Here is a 20,664-nt window from a genome sequence, read left to right as displayed (position 1 = left end):
TGTTGTATCATGTTAGGTAGAAGTGTGACCTTGTTGTTGCCTTTATTTGGAGATTATGATTTAAGGAGATGTGTGTGGGTGACAAAGGGTGGACTTTTGATGATTCACTTAGTGTGCCAATTTGGAGGGTATTTGGATAAAATTAACATTTAAATCAATGAACTTTGAGTAAGTGGATTTCCCTCCATAATGTGGGTGAGCCTCATCTAATCAGTCGAAGGCCTGAATAGAACAAAAAGACCGACCTCTTTGATCAAAAGGAGATTCACAGCAGACTGCCTTTGGACTTCATCTTCACCATCAGCTGTCCTGAGCCTTAAGCCTGCCAACCCCCACTGTAGATTTGGACTTGCCCGTCTCCATAGTCAGAGGAACCATTTCCTTACAATAAATCTTTCTTTCTCTCTATATATGCACTTTTCATTTCTCTGGAGGATCCTAAGTAATACAGTGAGGAATATCATCAGTATAGTGAAGGGGGCTGCTCAGATAATGAGGTGGAAGCAATGTTGCCATTTAACATTTAACTAACCAATGTAATGCTTTATGGAAGCATACGGAAACTATAAGTTTAAATGTTATCCAGTCAATTGACTTAAGATTAGTTGTGCAACATGACTGTCATTTATGTCCCATCAGAATTTTAATACCTAGAGCTGTAATTCCTAAACTTCTCTGAGGTGCCCCAGGGCACTACTACAAACTTGTAGGGATTCAATGGAAGCACAGAGACATCTGTCTGACATAGAGGGAAGGAGCAACCACTGTCAGACATTGAGTGGGCTACTGCTCTTAAGTTATTTGGACCTAACTACTTAATAAATGCAGTCATTAGGTATTTCTTTTGGCCTAGGAGTGCTGTGAAAAAAAAACTACTAAGACACCAAGGACCCATGAACTGAGGAAGTTTGGGAACCTCTGATGCAGTGCTATATTAATATTTTGTATTTAAAGTGTAGGCTGTTTTAGGAATATTGTGCATGTTGGCTGTGACAAGGTTCTCAGACGTTCCTTGTTTTTTATGAACTTGATAGTTTTTAGAAGAGCTAGTTAAGTATATTGTTGAATGCCACTCTATTGGAATTTGTCTTATCTTTTTCTTATGATTAGGCTGGAGCTATGGATTTGGGGGAAGAAGATCACAGAGGTTAAGTGTATTTTTATCACATCGTAACAAGAGTTCATACTATCCACATGATTTTTGACTGTTAATCTTGACTTTGATCACCAGGCTAAGGCAATGTGTGTCAGGTCTCTCTACTGTAAAGTTACTCTTTTCCCCCTCCTTTCCATCCTGTACTCTTTGGAAGGAAGTCAAAATGCGCAGCCCACTCTGAAGGAGTGGGGAGTTATATTCCACCTCCTTTAATGCGGAGTATATTTATTTGGAATTTTTCTGTACGGGAAATTTGTCTTTTGTACCCCATTTACTACTTTATTTAGTCATTTACATGTATCAATAGGGATTCACTTTTTACTTTGCATTTAATCCAAAACTATCTTTTCATTTTATTGCTCAAATTTTCCAGCTGTGGTCATTGGGAACTCTGTGTTGGTTTCTGTGCCCCTTTGACATACCTTTATCAATGTGTGTGTGTGTGTGTGTGTGTGTGTGTGTGTGTGTGTGTGTGTGTGTGTGTGTGTTAAGCACTTCCTTACTTTCTGGCACTGCAAGATGCTAAAAGGAAGCTCAGATTTTTAATTATGAACCCACAAAATTCTTTTTGTTAAAGTTTGATTTCTGTGTCTTGCAACTAGATGAGTTCTGACTGATACAAAGGGGACCAGCGTCACTATTTCACACTTTATTTTTAAAATTTATTTATTTATTTATTTTTGACAAATAAAAATTCTGTATATTTAAGGTGTACAATGTGATATTTTGATATAGTGCACATTGTGAAATGATCACCAAACTCAAACTAATTAACATAGCCATCACTTCCCACAGTTACCTTTGTGTGTGTGTGTGTGTGTGTGTGTGTGTGTGTGTGTGTGTGTGTGTGTGTATGTGTTGAGAATACTTGAGATCCACTCTTGGCAAATTTCAAGGGTACAATATATAATTATTAACCATAGTTACCATGCTGTATATTTAGGTCTCCCAACTTATTCATCTTATAACTGAAAATTTGTGTTCTTTGATAAATATCGCTCCTTCCCCCCACCCCCCCAGCCTCTGGTAATCACCATTCTACCTTGTTTCCAAGAGTTTGACTTAGATTTTTTTAGATTTCACGTATAAGTGAGATCATGTGATACTGTCCTATATCTGGCTTATTTCACTTAGCATAATGTCTTCTAAGTTCACCTATGTTGTTGCAAATAGCAAGATATCATTTCTTTTAAAGATTGAATGATATTGCACTGCATATACCACATTTTCTTAATTCATTTATCTGTCAATAGACAGGTTGTTTCCATATTTTGCCTATTGTAAAAAATGTTGCAATGAACATGGGAATGAAACTATCTCTTTGAAATAGTTTTTTATTTCCTTTGGATACATACCCAGAATTGGATTGCTGGGTCATTTTTAATTTTTTAAGGAGACTCCATACTATTTTCCACAGTGATTGTACCAATTTACATTCTTACCAAGAGTGCACAAGGGTTCCCTTTTCTCAACATTCTTGCCAACACTTGTTATCTTTAGACTTTTTTATAATATCCCTCCTAACAAGTGTGAGGTGATATCTCATTGTGGTTTTGATTTGCATTTTCCTGATGATTCAATGACTAGTTAAGCTTCTTTTCATAAATCTGTGAGCCATTTGTAGGTCTTCCTTAGAAAGATGTCTATTCAGTTCTTTAGCCCATTTTTAATTTTTTTTTTGTTTCTTGCTATTGAGTTGTATGAGTTCCTTATTTCTTTTGGATGTTAGCCTTTTATTGCATATATGCTTTGGAAATATTCTTTCTTTTTGTAGGTTGCTTTTTCATTTTGTTAATTGTTTGCTTTGCAGAAGTTTTTAGTTTGATGTAGTCTTATTGGCTTATTTTTGCTTTCCCCTTAAATGTTCTAGACGTTTTATAATATTAGTCTTGTGAGTAAGTCTTTAATCCATTTTGAGTTGATTTTTGTGTATGATGTAAGATAAGGGTCTAATTTTATTCTTTTGTATGTGGATATTCAGTATTCTCAACACCATTTATTGAAAAGACTATCCTTTCCCCATTATATATTTTTGCCACCTTTGTCAAAAATTTGTTGGCCATATATGCATGGGTTTGTTTCTGGGCTCTCTCTTCTGTTCCGTTGGTCTCTGTGTCTGTTTTTATGTCAACACCATACTGTTTTGGTTATTATAGCTTTGTAATATAGCTTGAAGTCGGAAATTGTGATACCTTCAGTTATGTTCCTGTTCAAGGTTGCTTTGGCTATTTTCTGGGTTTTTTTTCCTGGTTCCATATGAATTTTATGGTTGGTTTTCCTATTTCTATGAAAAGTGCCATTGAAATCTTGATAGATTGCATCAAACCTATAGATCACTTTGAGTAGAATGGACATTTTAACAATAATTCTTCCAATCTGCACACTTTAAACTCAAAGCATTTTCCCATGACACTGAACTCCAGGGTCAGATAAGATAGGAAAGTCCCAGGGCCATTTGGAAATAGTGACAAACCAGTCTGGCAAGATGTAGAGCCTTTCACACTTTAAATCTGAGCAGTGGCATCTTCAGCCCCAGGCCCTTTGCTGGCTCTGTGTCAGGCTGTTGTTTGAGCATCTGGGGTAACTGAAGTTACCCTTCCACTGATTGAAGGTGAGTGGGAACGACAGGAAGGGGAAAGGGGGGGAGGAGATGAAATGTGGAGCTCATATTTTGATATGTTGAATTTAAGCTCTCAGTTGGACCTCCAGTAGAGATGTTTAATAGGCGTTTGGGTATATGGTTTGGAGTTCAGGTGAGAAGACTGAGCAGGAGAGAATAAATTTTATAGTCACTCACATAAAATGTTAATTGAAACCAAGACAAAGGGCAGATTGTCAAATCAGATTCATGAATCAGATCTTTTACCCAGTAACAAGTTACAAGTTTTACTAATAATTTTCAAGCATACAAATAATTGCACAGGTAAAGCATGGCAATCTGAGGCTGCTTGCCAGATCTTTTCTGGCTGCCATGAGATAAGCTCTAGCTTAGATTTAACATAAGAGGTCTCTCAATAATGGCTGGGGGAACATCACTTACAGCAAAGAACTATTTCATTAAGAAATTTCTCCATTTTCTATTCAGCTAGGTACATGATTGACATGATATTTTCCAGAGCATCATGCCTATAGATTCTAGGTTTATTTACTATAAGTAATACTAGATAGATGAGGTACATCCTATCAAATGCATTCAGTAGAAAATATCCCACTAGAAAATATCATTAGTATATTTTCCAAGAGGTCTGGCATTATTGTTTATAAGGGGATTTGACATGAGCATTCTTCTTTCCCGGGGTATCCCCACAGTAAAAGGAAGAATGAATTCCAGATTCTATCTAACAGAGTGAAAGCTATTGTCAAGGGAGAGTATAAATGAAAAGAAATAAGAACGAGGGCAGAGTTCTAAAGAAAAATTAACATATGAAGGACGAGCAGCAGAAAACTTGGTGAAGGAGACTGAGAAGTGGCCTCCAGAGAGTTGGGAGGAGAGCCAGGAAAATGTGCTTGTCCCAGCAACTCGATGGAGGGTGTCATCATCTCCTTCCAGTGTGGTTGAGAGGTCACAGAAGATAAGGACTGGAAAATGTCCCTTGGACTTAATAAAGAGGTCACTCCTGACCTTGGGAGCAGAGCTAGATTATAGTAGATTGAGGAGTGACTATAAGTTGAACAACTGGAGACAAAGTTGGTGGGCAACTCAAGAACCTTGATTGAAAAAGGTAGGAAAGAAACAGGGTAATGTCAGAGAGAGATTTTAGACTGAAGAGCATTTTCCCCTTTGGAGGAATATGTTTAAATGCTCAAGTGAATGTGTCAGTAGGAAAGAGGCTGAAGGTATCAGAATAGGTATAATGGATGGAACACGAGTGCAGGTGGCATTCTAATAAATGGTCCCTCTGAACAAAAGAAAAAGCATGATTTGTTGCACATGGGGATTTCTGTTATGTAAATACTACCACCTTGGCTAATTTTCAAGCAATCGGTGAAACAACCAGCTCTCAAAATCCCTGTGTATTTTGCAAATGACTTTCACAGGCCCATAAGAGCTGGCCCCAGCACACTGCTGGGTCCAGTAGAGGTAGGATTCAAGAGCACCTGGGAAGAGAAATTGGTAGCTAGTGTGTCCAGAAGTTGACAGAATTCTCATCTACAGGCTGCTAATCTTTGGTGAAATAAGAGTCAAGATTCAGCTTTAAGAGGGAAGAGAAAGAGAGTGGGGTAGGAAGTTTTAGGAGAATGGGAAGTTTTGAAAAAGTTACTACAGAGATTGGAATAGAAAACTGACTTGCAGATGAGGGCAGAAATTCTAGGCACCATTGACCATTCAGTGGAAGTAGGAAACTGTGCATAGGGTGGTTCCATTCCAATGAGCCTATGTGAGTTTTTTCAGCAAGGCTCAGAAGGCCACGTGTATAAACCTAAGTGCCTAACTAGTATCTCAAATTCCACGCTAAAATAGAACACTTGATTACTCTCACACCAAGTGTGTTTCTTCCTCCAGTATCCTCAAGATAAGTAAATGACACCGCTATCATTCACCCAACTGCTCAAGCCAGAAACTTGGAAAACATTCTTGAATATCTCATCCCCCATGTGAAACACATCTTCATATTTTTTAGGTATTTCTTCCAAAATAAATTCTTCCTTTCCTCTCCACCTCCACCACCAACCTAAGTTAAGCCATTATTTCTTGCCTGGATCACTCTGGGTTTGGGGGAAAGGGGTTGTTTTTTTCCCCCCTCTCTTGCCTCTCATTTGCTACACACCAGAGGGATTTTTTTAAGTGTCTTTATTAAGATATATTTACATACCATACAGTTCACCTTTTTAAAGTATACAAGTCAATGATTTTTAATATAACCACACAGTTGTGCAACCAACACGACAATCCAATTTTAGAACATTTTTGCCACCTTAAAAAGAACCCACATGCCCAATCACAGTCACACCCCATTTCTCCCAGCCACCTTCCCTTTTCAACCCTAGGCAATGACTAAATGGGATCTTTCTGTCTCTTCAGGTTTTCCTCATTCTGGCATTTCATTTAAATGTAATCATACAATATATGTTGTTTTGGGACTTGCTTCTTTCACTCAGCATAATATTTTCAAGATTTAATGATGTTATGGCATGTATCAGAGCTTTATTCCTTTTTATTGTGGAATATTCCATTGTATGATATACCACATTTTATTTATCCATTCATCAGTTGATGAATATTTAGGTTGTTTCTACATTTTGGCTATTGCAAATACTACTACTATGAACATTCATAGGCAGATTTGTGTATGAATATGTTTTCATTTCTTTTGGGTATATACCCAAGAGAGGAGTTGCTGAGTCATATAGCAAGTCTATGTTTAATTTTTTGAGGAAATTCCAAACTATTTTCCAAAGTGACTGAACCATTTTCATTGTTATCAGTAATGTGTTAGAGTTCTAATTCTCGCTCATCTTCATCAACACAGTTATTGCTCATTTTCTTGGTCTTACATCCTAGTGTGTGTAAGTGGTATCTCACTATGGCTTTGATTTTCATTTCCCTGGTGACTAAATAATGTTGAGCATTTTTCCATGTGTTTATTGTGTTTATTTATTTGGAGAAATGCCTTTTCAAACCCTTTGCTCATTTTAAGTTGGGCTCTGTATTTTTCTATTACTGAGATGTAAGTGTTCTTTATATATTCTACCAGTCTCTTACAAGATGCTTAATTTGAAAATATTTTCTACCATTCTGTAAGTTGTCTTTTCATTTTCTTGATAGCAACACTTTCAGCACAAAATTTTTTCATTTTAATGAAGTTCAATTTATCTGCTTTTTTCTTTAGTCACTTTTGTGTCTAAGAAACAATGTGCTATATCTAAGAAATCATTGCCGAATCCTAATTCAAAAAGATTTACTCTCATTTTCTTTTTAGGAGTTTGGTTAGTTTAGCTCCTATATGTAGATATACTGGTTTGAGTTGTTTTTTATGTATGGTGTAAGGAGAGAGTGTAACTCCATTCCTTTCTGTTGTCCCAGAACCATCTGTTGAAACACCATCCTTTTCCTATTGAATTGTCTTGGCAGCCTTGTCAGAAATCAATTGAACACAAATGTAAGGGTTTGTTTCTAGGCTCTCAGTTTTAAAGATTTATTAGAGAAAGCATATGTGCATGTGTGCACACAAGCTGGGGGAGAGGCAGAAGGAGAGAGAATCCTCAAGTAGACTCCCTGCTGAGCATGGAGCTCAATGTGAGGATCAATCCCAGAACCCTAAGATCATGACATGAGCTGAAGTCAAGAGTTGATTGCATAACCAACTGAGCCACCCAGTGTCCCTCTATGCTCTCAGTTTTATTCCATTGATCTATATATCTATCCTTATGCCAGTATTATACTGTACTGATTACTATAGCTTTGCAATACATTTTGAAATCAGGAAGTGTAAGTCTTTCAACTTTTTTCTTCCTTTTCAAGACTGTTTTGGCTGAGTACCTTACATTCCTATATGAATTTTAGGATTGGTTTGTTAATTTCTGCAGAAAAGGCATCTGGGATTTTTGGTGGTATTGTATCAAATCTGTGGTAGAGTAATGTCAGCTTAAACAATATTAAGTCTTCTGCTCTATGAACATGGTATGTCTCTCAATTTATTCAGATTTTCTTTAATTTCTTTTAACAGTGGTTTGTAGTTTTCAGCAGACAAGTCTTGAACTTCTTTGTTAAATTTATTCTTGAGTATTTTATTTTTTGGTGTTATTTTAAATGGTATTGTTTTCTTAATTTTATTTTCAGATTGTTCATTGTAAGGTATAGAAAGACAACTGATTTTTGTATACTGCTCATATATCTTGTAAGCTTGCTAAACTTGCTTATTAATTCTAATAGTGTTTAAATGGACTTGTTAGGATTTTCTATATACATGATCATGTCATCTACAAATAGGTATAATTATACTTTTTCCTTTCCAATCTGGGTAACTTTTATTTCCTATTCTCCCTTAATTTACCCAGCTAGAGCCAGGGCATATAGTGGTAAGAATGAACATCCATGTTTTCTTGATCTTAGGGAAAAAAGCACCCAGTCTTTTACCATTACATATGATGTTAGCTGTGGAGTTTTGTAAAGGCCTTTTATCAGACTGAGGAAATCCCCTTCTATTTCCAGTTTGTTGAGTGTTTTCATCAAGAAAGGGTGTTGGACTGATATGTGGAATTTGAGAAACAAGGCAGAGGATCTTAGGGGAAGAGAGGGAAAAATGCAACAAGATGAAACTGGAGAGGGAGACAAACTGTAAGAGACTCTTAATCTCAGGAAACAAACTAAGGGTTGCTGGAGTGGAAGGGGATGGGGGGATGGGGTGGCTGGCTGATGGACACTGGGGAGGGTATGTGTTATGGTGAGCACTATGTATTATGTAAGACTAATGAATCACAGACCTGTACCCTGAAACAAATAATACATTATATCTTAATAATAAAAAAAAAATTAAAAAAAAGAAAGGGTGTTGGATTTTGTCAAATGTTTTTCCTGTGCTTACTACACAACTGATTTTTGTTGAAGATTTTTGTGTTTATAATCATACAGAATTGTGGCCTGTAATTCACTTTACTTGCAATGTCTTTTTTTAAATTTTAATTCTAGTACAGTTAAATACAGTGTTACATTAGTTTCAGGTGTACAATACAGTGATTCAACAATTCTATATATTACTCTCTGCTCATCAAGATAAGTGTACTCTTGAGGGGGAAAAGATGGTGGACAAGTAGGGGACCCTATTCCAACTGGTCCCTGGAATTGAGCTGGATACCTACCAGACCACTCTGAACACCCACAAAATCAGCCTGAGATGTAAGAAGATAGATCTGGATCTCTACAAACAGAATATCACAGGCGGTTGGTTTTGAGGTACTAAGCAGAGAGCCGTGATCCCCTAGGCAGATATCAGAGGATAAATGGCCATGGGAGGGAGCATGGCCATCGGGATCCTACACTGCTGGTGAGCAAGAGCCTCCTGCGCTGAGGGGCCGCACGTGCGAACTGAGGGCGGCTGGCAGTTTTAGAAGCACAAAGGGCAGAGATGTGCCCTGACCCAGAGGCGAGGATTGGGAATGCTGCTGAGGGACACAAAACCCAGGACTGCAGTTTATAGCAGCACAGACAGAAATGGAGATAGTGTGGCCTGGAGAGATCACTGAAGAACAGACTGCAATCTCTCTGCTCTGAGGCAGAGGGTTGGAAATGGTCTCTTCTGCTCTGACTCTCAGAAAAGACATGGAAAGCTGTCAGGGAAAACCACCAGAGAACAAAAGCCCCCAAAAACCAGTTTTCACTGAACCCATCCCCTGCCACAGGGGGCAGGGCAACTCTGCCTAAACAGGGTTTCCTGAGTAACAGTGTGGCAGGCCCCTCCCCCAGAAGACAGGCTGGGAAAACAAGAGGCCAGCGACCCTAAGGTCCCTAGAAAACAAGTGCATCTTGCTTGGGTTGTAGTCAATAATTTGGACTCTATACATTCCCTCAACCCCCCATCAACAGAATGACTAGAAGGAGGAACCCCCAAAATAGGAAAGACTTAGAGATTATGACTTATGCCACAGATTTACAAATGGATTCAGATGTAACTAAGATGTCAGAGATGGAATTCAGGCTAGCAATTCTGAAGACAATATCTAGAATGGAGAAATCAATTAATGGCAACATAGAGTCTCTAAGGGCAGAAATGAAAGCTGAATTGGCAGAACTTAAAAATGCTATCAATGAGATCCAATCTAATCTAGATAATCTAACAGCTAGGGTAAGTGAGGCAGAAGAACGAATTAGTGACCTGGAAGACCATTTAGAGATAAAAAGGGAAAAGAGGTGGCCAGGGAAAAACAACTCAGAATCCATGAAAATAGAATCAGAGAAATAAGTGACACCATGAAATGTTCCACTGTCAGAATTATTGGGATCCCTGAAGGGGTGGAGAGAGAGAGAGGACTAGAAGATATATTTGAGCAAATCATAGCTGAGAACCTCCCTAATCTGGAGAATGAAACAAACATTCGTGTCCTAGAGACAGAGAGGACCCCTCCCAAGATCAAGGAAAACAGGCCAACACCCCACATGTAATAGTAAAACTCGCAAATCTTAGAACCAAGAAAACAGTCTTAAGGGCAGTTAGGGAGAAGAGATTCCTTACATACAGAGGGAGGAATATCAGAATAATGTCAGACCTATCCACAGAGACCTGGCAAACCAGAAAGGCCTGGCAAGACATATTCAGGGTACTAAACGAAAAAAAGATGCAGCCAAGAATACTTTATCCGGCAAGGCTGTCATTTAGAATGGATGGAGAGATGCAGAGCTTCCAAGACCGGCAGAAACAGAAAGAATATGTGACCACTAAGCCAGCCCTGCCAGAAATATTCAGGGGGGTTCTATAAAAGAAGAAAGACCCCAAGAGTGATATACAACAGAAATTTGCAGGGACAATCTATAAAAACAAGGTCTTCACAGGCAACATGATGACAATAAATCATATCTTTCAATAATCACTCTCCATGTGAACAGCCAAAATGCTCCCATAAAACAGCACAGGGTTGCAGATTGGATAAAAAGACAGGACCCATCCATATGCTGTCTACAAGAGACTCATTTTGAACCTAAAGTTACATCCAGACTGAAAGTGAAGGGAGGGAGATCCATCTCCCATGCTAGCAGACCTCAAAAGAAAGCTGGGGTAGCAATTCTTATATCAGACAAATTAGATTTTAAACTAAAGAAAGACTGTAGTTAGAGACACAGAAGGACACTATATCATTCTTAAAGAGGTCTATCCAACAAGAAGATCTAACAATTGTAAATATCTATGCCCCCAACATGGGAGCAGCTATCTACATAAGCCAACTCTTAACCAAATAGTCATACTGATAACAATACATTAATTGTAGGAGGCCTCAATACTCCACTCTCAGCAATAGACAGATCATCTAAGCAGAAAATCAACAAAGAAACAAGAGCTTTGAATGACACACTGGACCAGATGGACCTCATAGATATATACAGAACATTCTACCCTAAAACAACAGAATACTCATTCTTCTTGAGCGCACATGGAACTTTCTCCAGAATAGACCACATACTGTGTCACAAGTCAGGTCTCAACCGATACCAAAAGATTGAGATTATTCCCTGCATATTCTCAGACCATAATGCTTTAAAACTGGAACTTAATCACAAGAAAAAATTTGGCAGAGATTCAAACACTTGGAAGCCAAAGACCACTTTGCTCAAGAATGTTTGGGTCAACCAGGAAATCAAAGAAGAACTTAAACAATTCATGGAAACCAATGAGAACAAAAATACATTGGTCCAAAACCTATGGGATACTGCAAAAGTGGTCCTAAGGGAGAAATACATAGCCATCCAAGCCTCACTCAAAAAAATAGAAAAATCCTGAATTAAACGACTAACTCTACACCTTAAAGAACTAGAGAAAAAGCAACAAATGATACCTAAGCCACCCATTAGAGGAGAAATAATTAAGATTAGAGCAGAGATCAATGAATTAGAAACCAGAAACACAGTAGATCAGATCAATGAAACTAGAAGCTGGTTCTTCGAAAGAACTAATAAGATCGATAAACCACTGGCCAGACTTATCCAAAAGAAAAGAGAAAGGACCCAAATTAATAAAATTATGAACGAAAGGGGAGAGATCACGACTAACACCAGGGAAATAGAAACAATTATTAGAAATTATTATCAAGAACTATATGCCAATAAACTGAGCAACCTGGATGAAAGGGTTGCCTTCCCGGAAATCTATAAACTGCCAAGACTGAAACAGGAAGAAATTGACAACCTGAATAGGCCAATAACCAGTAATGAGATTGAAGCAGTGATCAAAAACCTCCCAAAAAACAGGGGTCCAGGGCCTGATGGATTCCCTGGGGAATTCTACCAAACATTCAAAGAAGAAATAATACCTATTCTCCTGAAGCTGTTTCAAAAAACAGAAACAGAAGGAAAGCTTCCAGACTCATTCTATGAGGCCAGCATTACCTTAATCCCCAAACCAGGCAGAGACCCCATCAAAAAAGAGAATTTCAGACTGATATCCCTGATGAATATGGATTCCAAAATCCTCAACCAAATCCTAGCTAATAGGATCCAACAATACATTAAAAGGATCATCCACCACAACCAAGTGGGATTTATCCCCAGGATGCAAGGGTGGTTCAACATTCGCAAATCAATCAATGTGATAGAATACATTAATAAGAGGAGAGAGAAGAACCATATGGTCCTCTCAATTGATGCAGAAGAAGCATTTGACCCACATGAAAAACGCACAGCAAATATCATCCTCAATAGGGAAAAGTTGAGAGCCTTTCCCTTAAGATCAGGAACACGTCAAGGATGCCCACTCTCTCCACTATTGCTCAACATAATACTAGAAGTCCTAGCAATGGCAATCAGACAACAAAGAGAAATAAAAGGCATTCAAATTGGCAAAGAAGAAGTCAAACTCTCTCTTTTCACAGATGATATGATATTTTATGTGGAAAACCCAAAAGACTCCACCCCCAAATTACTAGAACTCATACAGCAATTCAATAATGTGGCAGGATACAAAATCAATGCACAGAAATCAGTTGCTTTCTTATACATTAACAATGTCACTATAGAAAGAGAAATTAGAGAAACGATTCCATTTACAAAAGCACCAAAAACCATAAGATACCTTGGAATAAACCTAACCAAGAGGTAAAGGATCTATACTCTAGGAACTACAGAACACTCATGAAAGAAATTGAAGAAGACACAAAAAGATGGAAAGATATTTTATGCTCATGGATCAGAAGAATAAACATTGTTAAAATGTCTATGTTACCCAGAGCAATCTATACCTTCAATGCCATCCCGATCAAAATTCCAATGACATTTTTCAAGGTGCTGGAACAAACAATCCTAAAATTTGTATGGAATCAGAAAAGACCCTGAATCGCCAAGGAAATGTTGAAAAAGAAAAACAAAGCTGGGGGCATCACGTTGTCCGATTTCAAGCTCTTTTACAAAGCCGTAATCATGAAGACAGCATGGTACTGGCCCAAAAACAGACATATAGACCAATGGAACAGAATAGAGAGCCCAGATATGGACCCTCAACTCTATGGTCAAATAATCTTCGACAAAGCAGAAAAAATATGCAATGGAAAAAAGACAGTCTCTTCAATAAAAGGTGCTGGGAAAATTGGACAGCCACATGCAGAAGAATGAAACTTGACCATTCTCTAACACCATACACAAAGATAAACTCAAAATGGATGAAAGACCTCAATGTGAGACAGGAATCCATCAAAATCCTAGAGGAGGACATAGGCAATAACCTCTTTGACATCAGCCACAGCAACTTCTTTCAAGATACTTCTCCAAAGGCTAGTGAAACAAAAGCAAAAATGAGCTCTTGGGACTTGATCAAGATAAAAAACTTCTACACAGCAAAGGAAACAGTCAACAAAACAAAGAGGCAACCCACAAAATGAGAGAAGATATTTGCAAATGACACTACAGATAAAGGGCTGGTATCCAAGATCTATAAAGAACTCAAACTCAACACCCAAAAAAACAAAAAATCAAGTCAAAAAATGGGCAGAAGACATGAACAGACACTTCTCTGAAGAAGACATACAAATGGCTAAAACACACATGAAAAATTGTTCATCATCATTAGCCATCAGGGAAATTCAAATCAAAACCACATTGAGATACCATCTTACACCAGTTAGAATGGCAAAAATTGACAGGGCAAGAAACGACAAATGTTGGAGAGGTTGTGGAGAAAGGGGAACCCTCTTACACTCTTGGTGGGAATGCAAGTTGGTACAGCCACTTTGGAAAACAGTGTGGAGGTTCCTCAAAAAATTAAAAATAGTGCTACCCTATGACCCAGCAATTACACTACTGGGTATTTACCCCAAAGACACAGATGTAGTGAAAAGAAGGACCATATGCACCCCAATGTTCATAGCAGCAATGTCTGCAATAACCAAACTGTGGAAAGAGCCGAGATGCCCTTCAACAGATGAATGGATAAAGAAAATGTGGTCCATATATACAATGGAATATTACTCAGCCATCAGAAAGGATGAATACCCAACTTTTGCATCAACTTGGATAGGACTGGGGGAGATTATGCTAAGTGAAATAAGTCAAGGAGAGAAAGTCAATTATCATATGGTTTCACTTATTTGTGGAACTAAGGAATAGCATGGAGGACATTAGGAGAAGGAAGGGAAAAATGAAGGGGGGGAATTGGAGGGAGAGATGAACCATGAGAGACTATGGACTCAGAAACAAACTGAGGATTTTAGAGGGGAGAGGGCTGGGGTGATGGGTTAGCCTGGTGATGGGTATTAAGGAGGGTACGTACTGCATGGCGCACTGGGTGTTATATGAAAACAATGAATCATGGATCAGTACATCAAAAACTAATGATGTATTGTATGGTGACTAACATATCATAATAAAATAAAATTAAATTAAAAATTAAAAAATGTTAACAAATAGGGAACCTAGGTAAAGAGAATATGCAAGTTTTCTGTACTGTTCTTATAACTTTTCTCTAAGTCTGAAATTAGTTCAAAATAAGATTTTTTTAAAGGTATTGTTAAAATGAGATGCTAGAATGACTCAAATTAAAAAGACTAATAATGCCTAGTGTTGTCAAGGATATGGAATAGCATAAACTCTCATACATTGTTGGTGGTGGTATAAACTGGTACAACTACTTTGGAAAACCATAAGGATGTATCTACTAAAGCTGACATAAATATACCCTATGATCCAGTAATTCTACTTCTAGGTATATACTCCAAAAGAAATGCCCACATAGGTGCCCTACACATATAAGAAAATTTGGGCAGCACTATTTGTACCAGTCAAAAACTGGGGGAAAAAAAACTGTATTAGTTATCAATTACTGCAAAAAAAATTACCCCCAAAGTTAGCAGCTAATAACAGAAACACTTATATCTCACAGATTCTGTAAGTCAGGATTCCATTGTGGCTTAGCTTCATGACTCCTGCTCAAGGTCTGTTATGATGTTGCAGTCAACTGTTGGCCAAAGCTCAGTCATCTCAAGGTTTGACTAGGGCTGGAGAATCTGCTTCCAAGCTCACTCGTGTTGGTTAGAAGACCTCTGTCTCTCACCACGCAGACCTCTCCAGAGGACTGCCTCATAATATGGCACTGATTTTTTTCAGGTAAGCAATGGAAGAGAAAGTATCCACAACTGAGGCCATAGTCTTTTTGTAACCTTACCTCAGAAGTGAAATTCCATCACTTTTGCCATATTCTATTCATTAGAAGCTAGTCACTAAGTTCAGCTCACACTCAAGGAGAGAGGATGACAAAAAGTCATGAATAACAAAAAACAAGGATTATTGGGGGCCATTTTAGAGACTGCCTACCTCACAACCTAAACGTCCAAAAATCGTAGAATGGGTAAATAAATTATGGTCTATTTAAATACACTGCAATATTAAAGAACAAGAAAACAAATTACCTACAGTTACTTGGAACAACAAGAAATGTCTCTCACAAACATAACATTGGAAAAAAATACGCACACACAAAAAAGAATAATATGGTATGATTTTATTTATGTAACATTCAAAAACAGAGAAAACTCAACTGAGATAGAAGTTAAAGTTTACCTTTGTGGAGAAAGGATGGAGTAATGACTGGGAAAGAACACTTGTAATGTGTTAGATTCTGACCTGCATCACAATTACGTGAGAGGTTCATTTCATAAAAATGTATCAAGCTTTACACTTTTGGTGTGCACACTCTTCTGTATGCATACTGTACTTCAATAAAAGATTTTACTTAAAATTCAAAAAAAAAAGTTAAGTGTACTCTTAATCCCGTTCAACTGTTTCACCCATCCCCCCATCCACCTCCCCTCTGGTAACATCAGTTTGTTCACTATAGTTGAGAGTCTGTTTTTCATTTGTCTCTTATTTTTTCTTTGTTTGTTTATTTCTTAAATTCCTCATATGTGTGAAGTCATATGGTATTTGTTTTTCTCTGACTGGCTTATTTTGCCTAACATTATATTCTCAGATCCATCCACATTGTTGCAAATGATGAAATTTTGTTTTTTTTAATGGCTAAAAAATATTCTATCATATATATATAATATATATATGGCTATATATATCATATATATATATTCTATCATATATATATGGCTATATATATATCATATATACATATATATGTACATATATATCACATATATTCCATCATATATATATGTATATGATATATATATATCACATCTTCTTTACCCATTTAGCCATTGATGATGGACACTGGGCTGCTTCCATAATTTGGCTATTGTAAATAATGCTGCAATAAACATAGGGGTGCATATATCCTTTTGAATTAGTGTTTTTGTATTCTTTGGGTAAATATGCAGTAGTATGATTACTGGATCATATGGTAGGTCTATGTTTAATTTTTTGAGTAACCTCCATACTGTTTTCCACAATGGCTGCACCAGTTTACACTCTTACCAACAATATATGAGTTTTTCTCCACATCCTTGCCAACACTTGTTTCTTGTGTTTTTGATTTTAGCTATTCTGACAGGTATCATTGTAGTTTTTATTAGCATTTCCCTGATGATGAATGATGTCAAACGTCTTGTCATGTGTCTGTTGGCCATCTGTTTGTCTTTGTTGGAGAAACGTTTGTTCATGTCTTCTGACCATTTTTATTCCAATTATTTGTTTTGTATTGTTTTGGTGTTGGGTTTTATAAGTTCTTTATATGATTTGGATACTAACCCTTTATTGGATATGTCATTTGCAAATATCTTCTCCCATTCAGTGGGTTGTCTTTTAGTTTTGTTGATAATTTCCTTTGCTGTGCAGAAGCTTTTTATTTTAATGTAATCCCAAAAGTGTATTTTTGCTTTTATTTCCCTTGCTTTAGGAGACATATCTAGGAAAATGTTGTTACAGCCTATGTCAGAGAGATTACTGCCTATGCTCTCTTCCAGGATTTTCATGTTTCAGGTTTCACATTTAGGTCCTTAATCCATTTTGAATTTATTTTTGTGTATGGTGTAAGAAAGTGGTCCAATTTCATTGTTTTGCATATAGCTGTCCAGTTTTCCCACCATTTGCTGAAGAGACTTTTTCCCAATGCATATCCTTGCCTCCTTTGTTGAAGACTAATTGACCATATAACCATGGGTTTATTTCTGAGCTTTCTATTCTTCATTGATTTATGTGTCTATTTTCGTGCCCGTACATACTGTTTTGATTACTACAGCTTTGTAGTAGAATTTGAAATGTGGAATTACAATACCTTCAGCTTTGTTTTTCTTTTTTTTAAGATTGCTTTGGCTATTTTAGTTCTTTTCTGGTTCCAAATAAATTTCAGGATTGTTTGTTCTAGTTCTGTGAAAAATGCTGTTGATATTTTTAGAGGGATTGCCTTATATTTGTAGATTGCTTTGGGTAGTATGGACATTTTAACAATATTTGTCCTTCTAATCCATGAACTTGGAATGTCTTTCCATTTCTTTGCATCCTTTTCAATTTCTTTCATCAATGTTAGGACAGGTCTTGCACCGCCTTGGTTAAATTTATTCTTAGGTATTTTATTATTTTGGTGCAATTGTAAATGGGATTATTAATTTCTCTTTCTGCTGCTTCCTTATTAGTGTATACAAATGCCATGGATTTCTGTACATTGATTTTATATTCTGTGACTTTATTGAATTCATTTATCAATTCTAATAGATTTTTGGTCAAGTCTTTAGGGTTTTTGTACCTAGTATTGTCATCTGAAAGTGGTGAAAATTTTACTTCTTTCTTACCAGTGTGTATGTCTTTTATTTCTTTTTCTTGTCTGATTGCTATGGCTAGCACTTCCAGTACTATGCTGAATAAAAGCGGTGAAAGTTGTCATCCTTGGTTCCTGACCTTAGGGGGAAAGCTCTCAGTTTTTCCCTATTGAGTATAATGTTAGCTGTGGGTTTTTCAAATATGGTCTTTGTTATGTGGAGGAATGTTCCCTCCAAACCCACTCTGTTGAGGACTTTTATCTTGAATGGATGTTATACTTTGTCAAATGCTTTTTCTGCATCTATTGAGATTATTATATGGTTTTTATACTTTCTCTTATTGATGTGATGTATCACCCTGATTGATTTGTAAATACTGAACTACCCTTGCATCCTGGAAATAAATCCTACTTGATCATGGTGAATGATTGTTTTAAATGTATTGTTGGATTCAGTTTGCTAATATTTTGTTGAGGATTTTTGCATCGATGTTCATCAGAGATATTGGCCTGTAGTTCTCTGGTTTTGTGGTGTCTATCTGGTTTTGGTATCAGGGTAATGTTGGCTTCATAGAATGAATTTGGGAGATTTCCTTCCTCTTCTATTTTTTGGAATAGTTTGAGAAGAATAAGTATTAACTCTTCTTTAAATGTTTAGTAGAATTTGCCTGTGAAGCCATCTGGCCCTGGAGTTTTGTTTGTTGGGAGTTTTTTTTATTACAGATTCAATTCCATTGCTGATGATTAGTCTGCTCAAATTTTCTATCTCTTCCTGATTCAGTTTTGGGAGGTTATATGTTTCTAGATCTTCATCCATTTCTTCTGGGTTGTCCAATTTGTCAGCATACAATTTTTCATAATATTCTCTTATAATCCTTTGTATTACTATGGTATTGGTTGTTATCTCTCTTCTTTCATTTCTAATTTTGTTTATTTGGGTCCCCTTTCTTTCTCTTTTTGATGAGTCTGGCTAAAGGTTTATCAATTTTGTTGATCTTTTCAAAGAATCATCTCCTGATTTCACTGATCTGTTTTATTGTTTTTTTAGTTTCTATTTCATTTATTTCTGCTCTAATCTTTATTATTTCCTTCCTTCTGCTGGTTTTGGGTTTTGATTTTTATTCTTTTCTAGCTCTTTTTTTTTTAAGATTTTATTTATTTATTTGAGAGAGAGAGAATGAGAGATAGAGAGCACGAGAGGGAAGAGGGTCAGAGGGAGAAGCAGACCCCCACTGAGCGGGGAGCCCAATGCGGGACTCGATCCCGGGACTCCAGGATCATGACCTGAGCCGAAGGCAGTTGCTTAACCAACTGAGCCACCCAGGCGCCCTTTTCTAGCTCTTTTAAGTGTAAGGCTAGGTTTTTTATTTGAAATTTCTCTTGCTTCTTGAAGTAGGCCTATATTGCTATAAACTTTCCTCTTAGAACTGCTTTTGCTGCATCCCAAAGATTTTGGACCTTTGTGTTTTCATTTTCACTTGCCTGTATGTATTTTTTGATTTCCTCTTTGATTTTTTGGTTGACCCATTCATTGTTTAGTAGCATGCCATTTAACCTCCATGTATTTGTGTTTTTTCCAGATTTTTTTTCTTTTTTGTAATCTCTTTGTCCAGTTTTGGCATCAGGGTAACACTGGCTTCATAGAACGAATTACAAAGGTTCTAATTTGGGGAGGGCTTGTGAATAACTGGTCTGAATTAAAAAAAATGTTTGGTGGCATTCACCAATGAAGCTTTGGGCCTGGTCTTTTCTTTGTAGGAATTTTTAAGATTACTCCTTCAATCTTTTACTTGTTATAGGTCTGTTCAGATTATGTGTAGCTTCTTTAGTAAGTTTTATTTTTTGTGTGTCTTTCTGGCAATTTCTCCATTTCATCTGAGTTATTGAATTTCTTGGAATGTGGTTGTTTATGGTATTCATTTATGTTTCTTTTTATTCCTATAAGAATAATAGTGATGTCTCATCTTTCTTTTTGTTTTTTTTTTTTTTAAATTTATTTATTTGACAAAGAGAGAGATAGCCAGAGAAGGAACACAAGCAGGGGGAGTGGGAGAGGGAGAAGCAGGCTTCCCACAGAGCAGGGAGCCCGACATGGGGTTCAATTCCAGGACCCTGGGATCATGACCTGAGCTGAAGGCAGACACCTAACGACTGAGCTACCCAGGCACCCCAATGTCTCATCTTTCATTCTTGATTTTAAATTTTGAGTCTTCTCCTTTTATTCTTGGTCAATATTGCTTGTCAATTTTTTGATCTTTTCAAAGATCTTTTCATTGGTTTTCTCTGTTTTTTTTTTCCTATTCTCTGTTTCATTCATTTTCACCCTACTCTTTATTATTTCTTTTCCTCATCTTGCTTTGGTTTTAGTTTACTCCTCTTTTCTCAGTTTCTTAAGGGAAAAAGTTCGACAATTTGAGACCTTTCTTCATTATTAATATATGTAGCATTTACAGCTATAAATTTCCCTGTAAGTACTACTTTAGCTGCATCTTATATATCTGCCTTAAAGAGTGTTTCTTTAGCTGCTTCTTATATATCTGCCTTAAAGAGTGTTTCTTGTACTGTAGAGAAAACTGTGTATTCTGCTATTATTGGGTGGAGTATTCAATAAATGGTTGTTAGATCTAGTTGGTTTATAGTAACATTTGAACAAGATCTTGAGGACTGGCATCA

General features: G+C 36.9%; 1 protein-coding gene across 1 annotated transcript in view; it reads left to right on the top strand.

The window, feature by feature from the left end:
• Positions 1–20,664, top strand: part of PRSS55 (serine protease 55) — a 55,176-nt gene that overhangs the window by 22,500 nt on the left and 12,012 nt on the right. The gene's annotated exons all lie outside the window — the stretch shown is intronic.

This window comes from Zalophus californianus, chromosome 2 (genome assembly GCF_009762305.2).
Source record: "Zalophus californianus isolate mZalCal1 chromosome 2, mZalCal1.pri.v2, whole genome shotgun sequence".
Lineage (NCBI taxonomy): Eukaryota > Metazoa > Chordata > Mammalia > Carnivora > Otariidae > Zalophus > Zalophus californianus.
The sequence above is the reverse complement of the archived record's forward strand: the minus strand, read 5'-3'. Positions and strand labels throughout refer to the sequence as shown.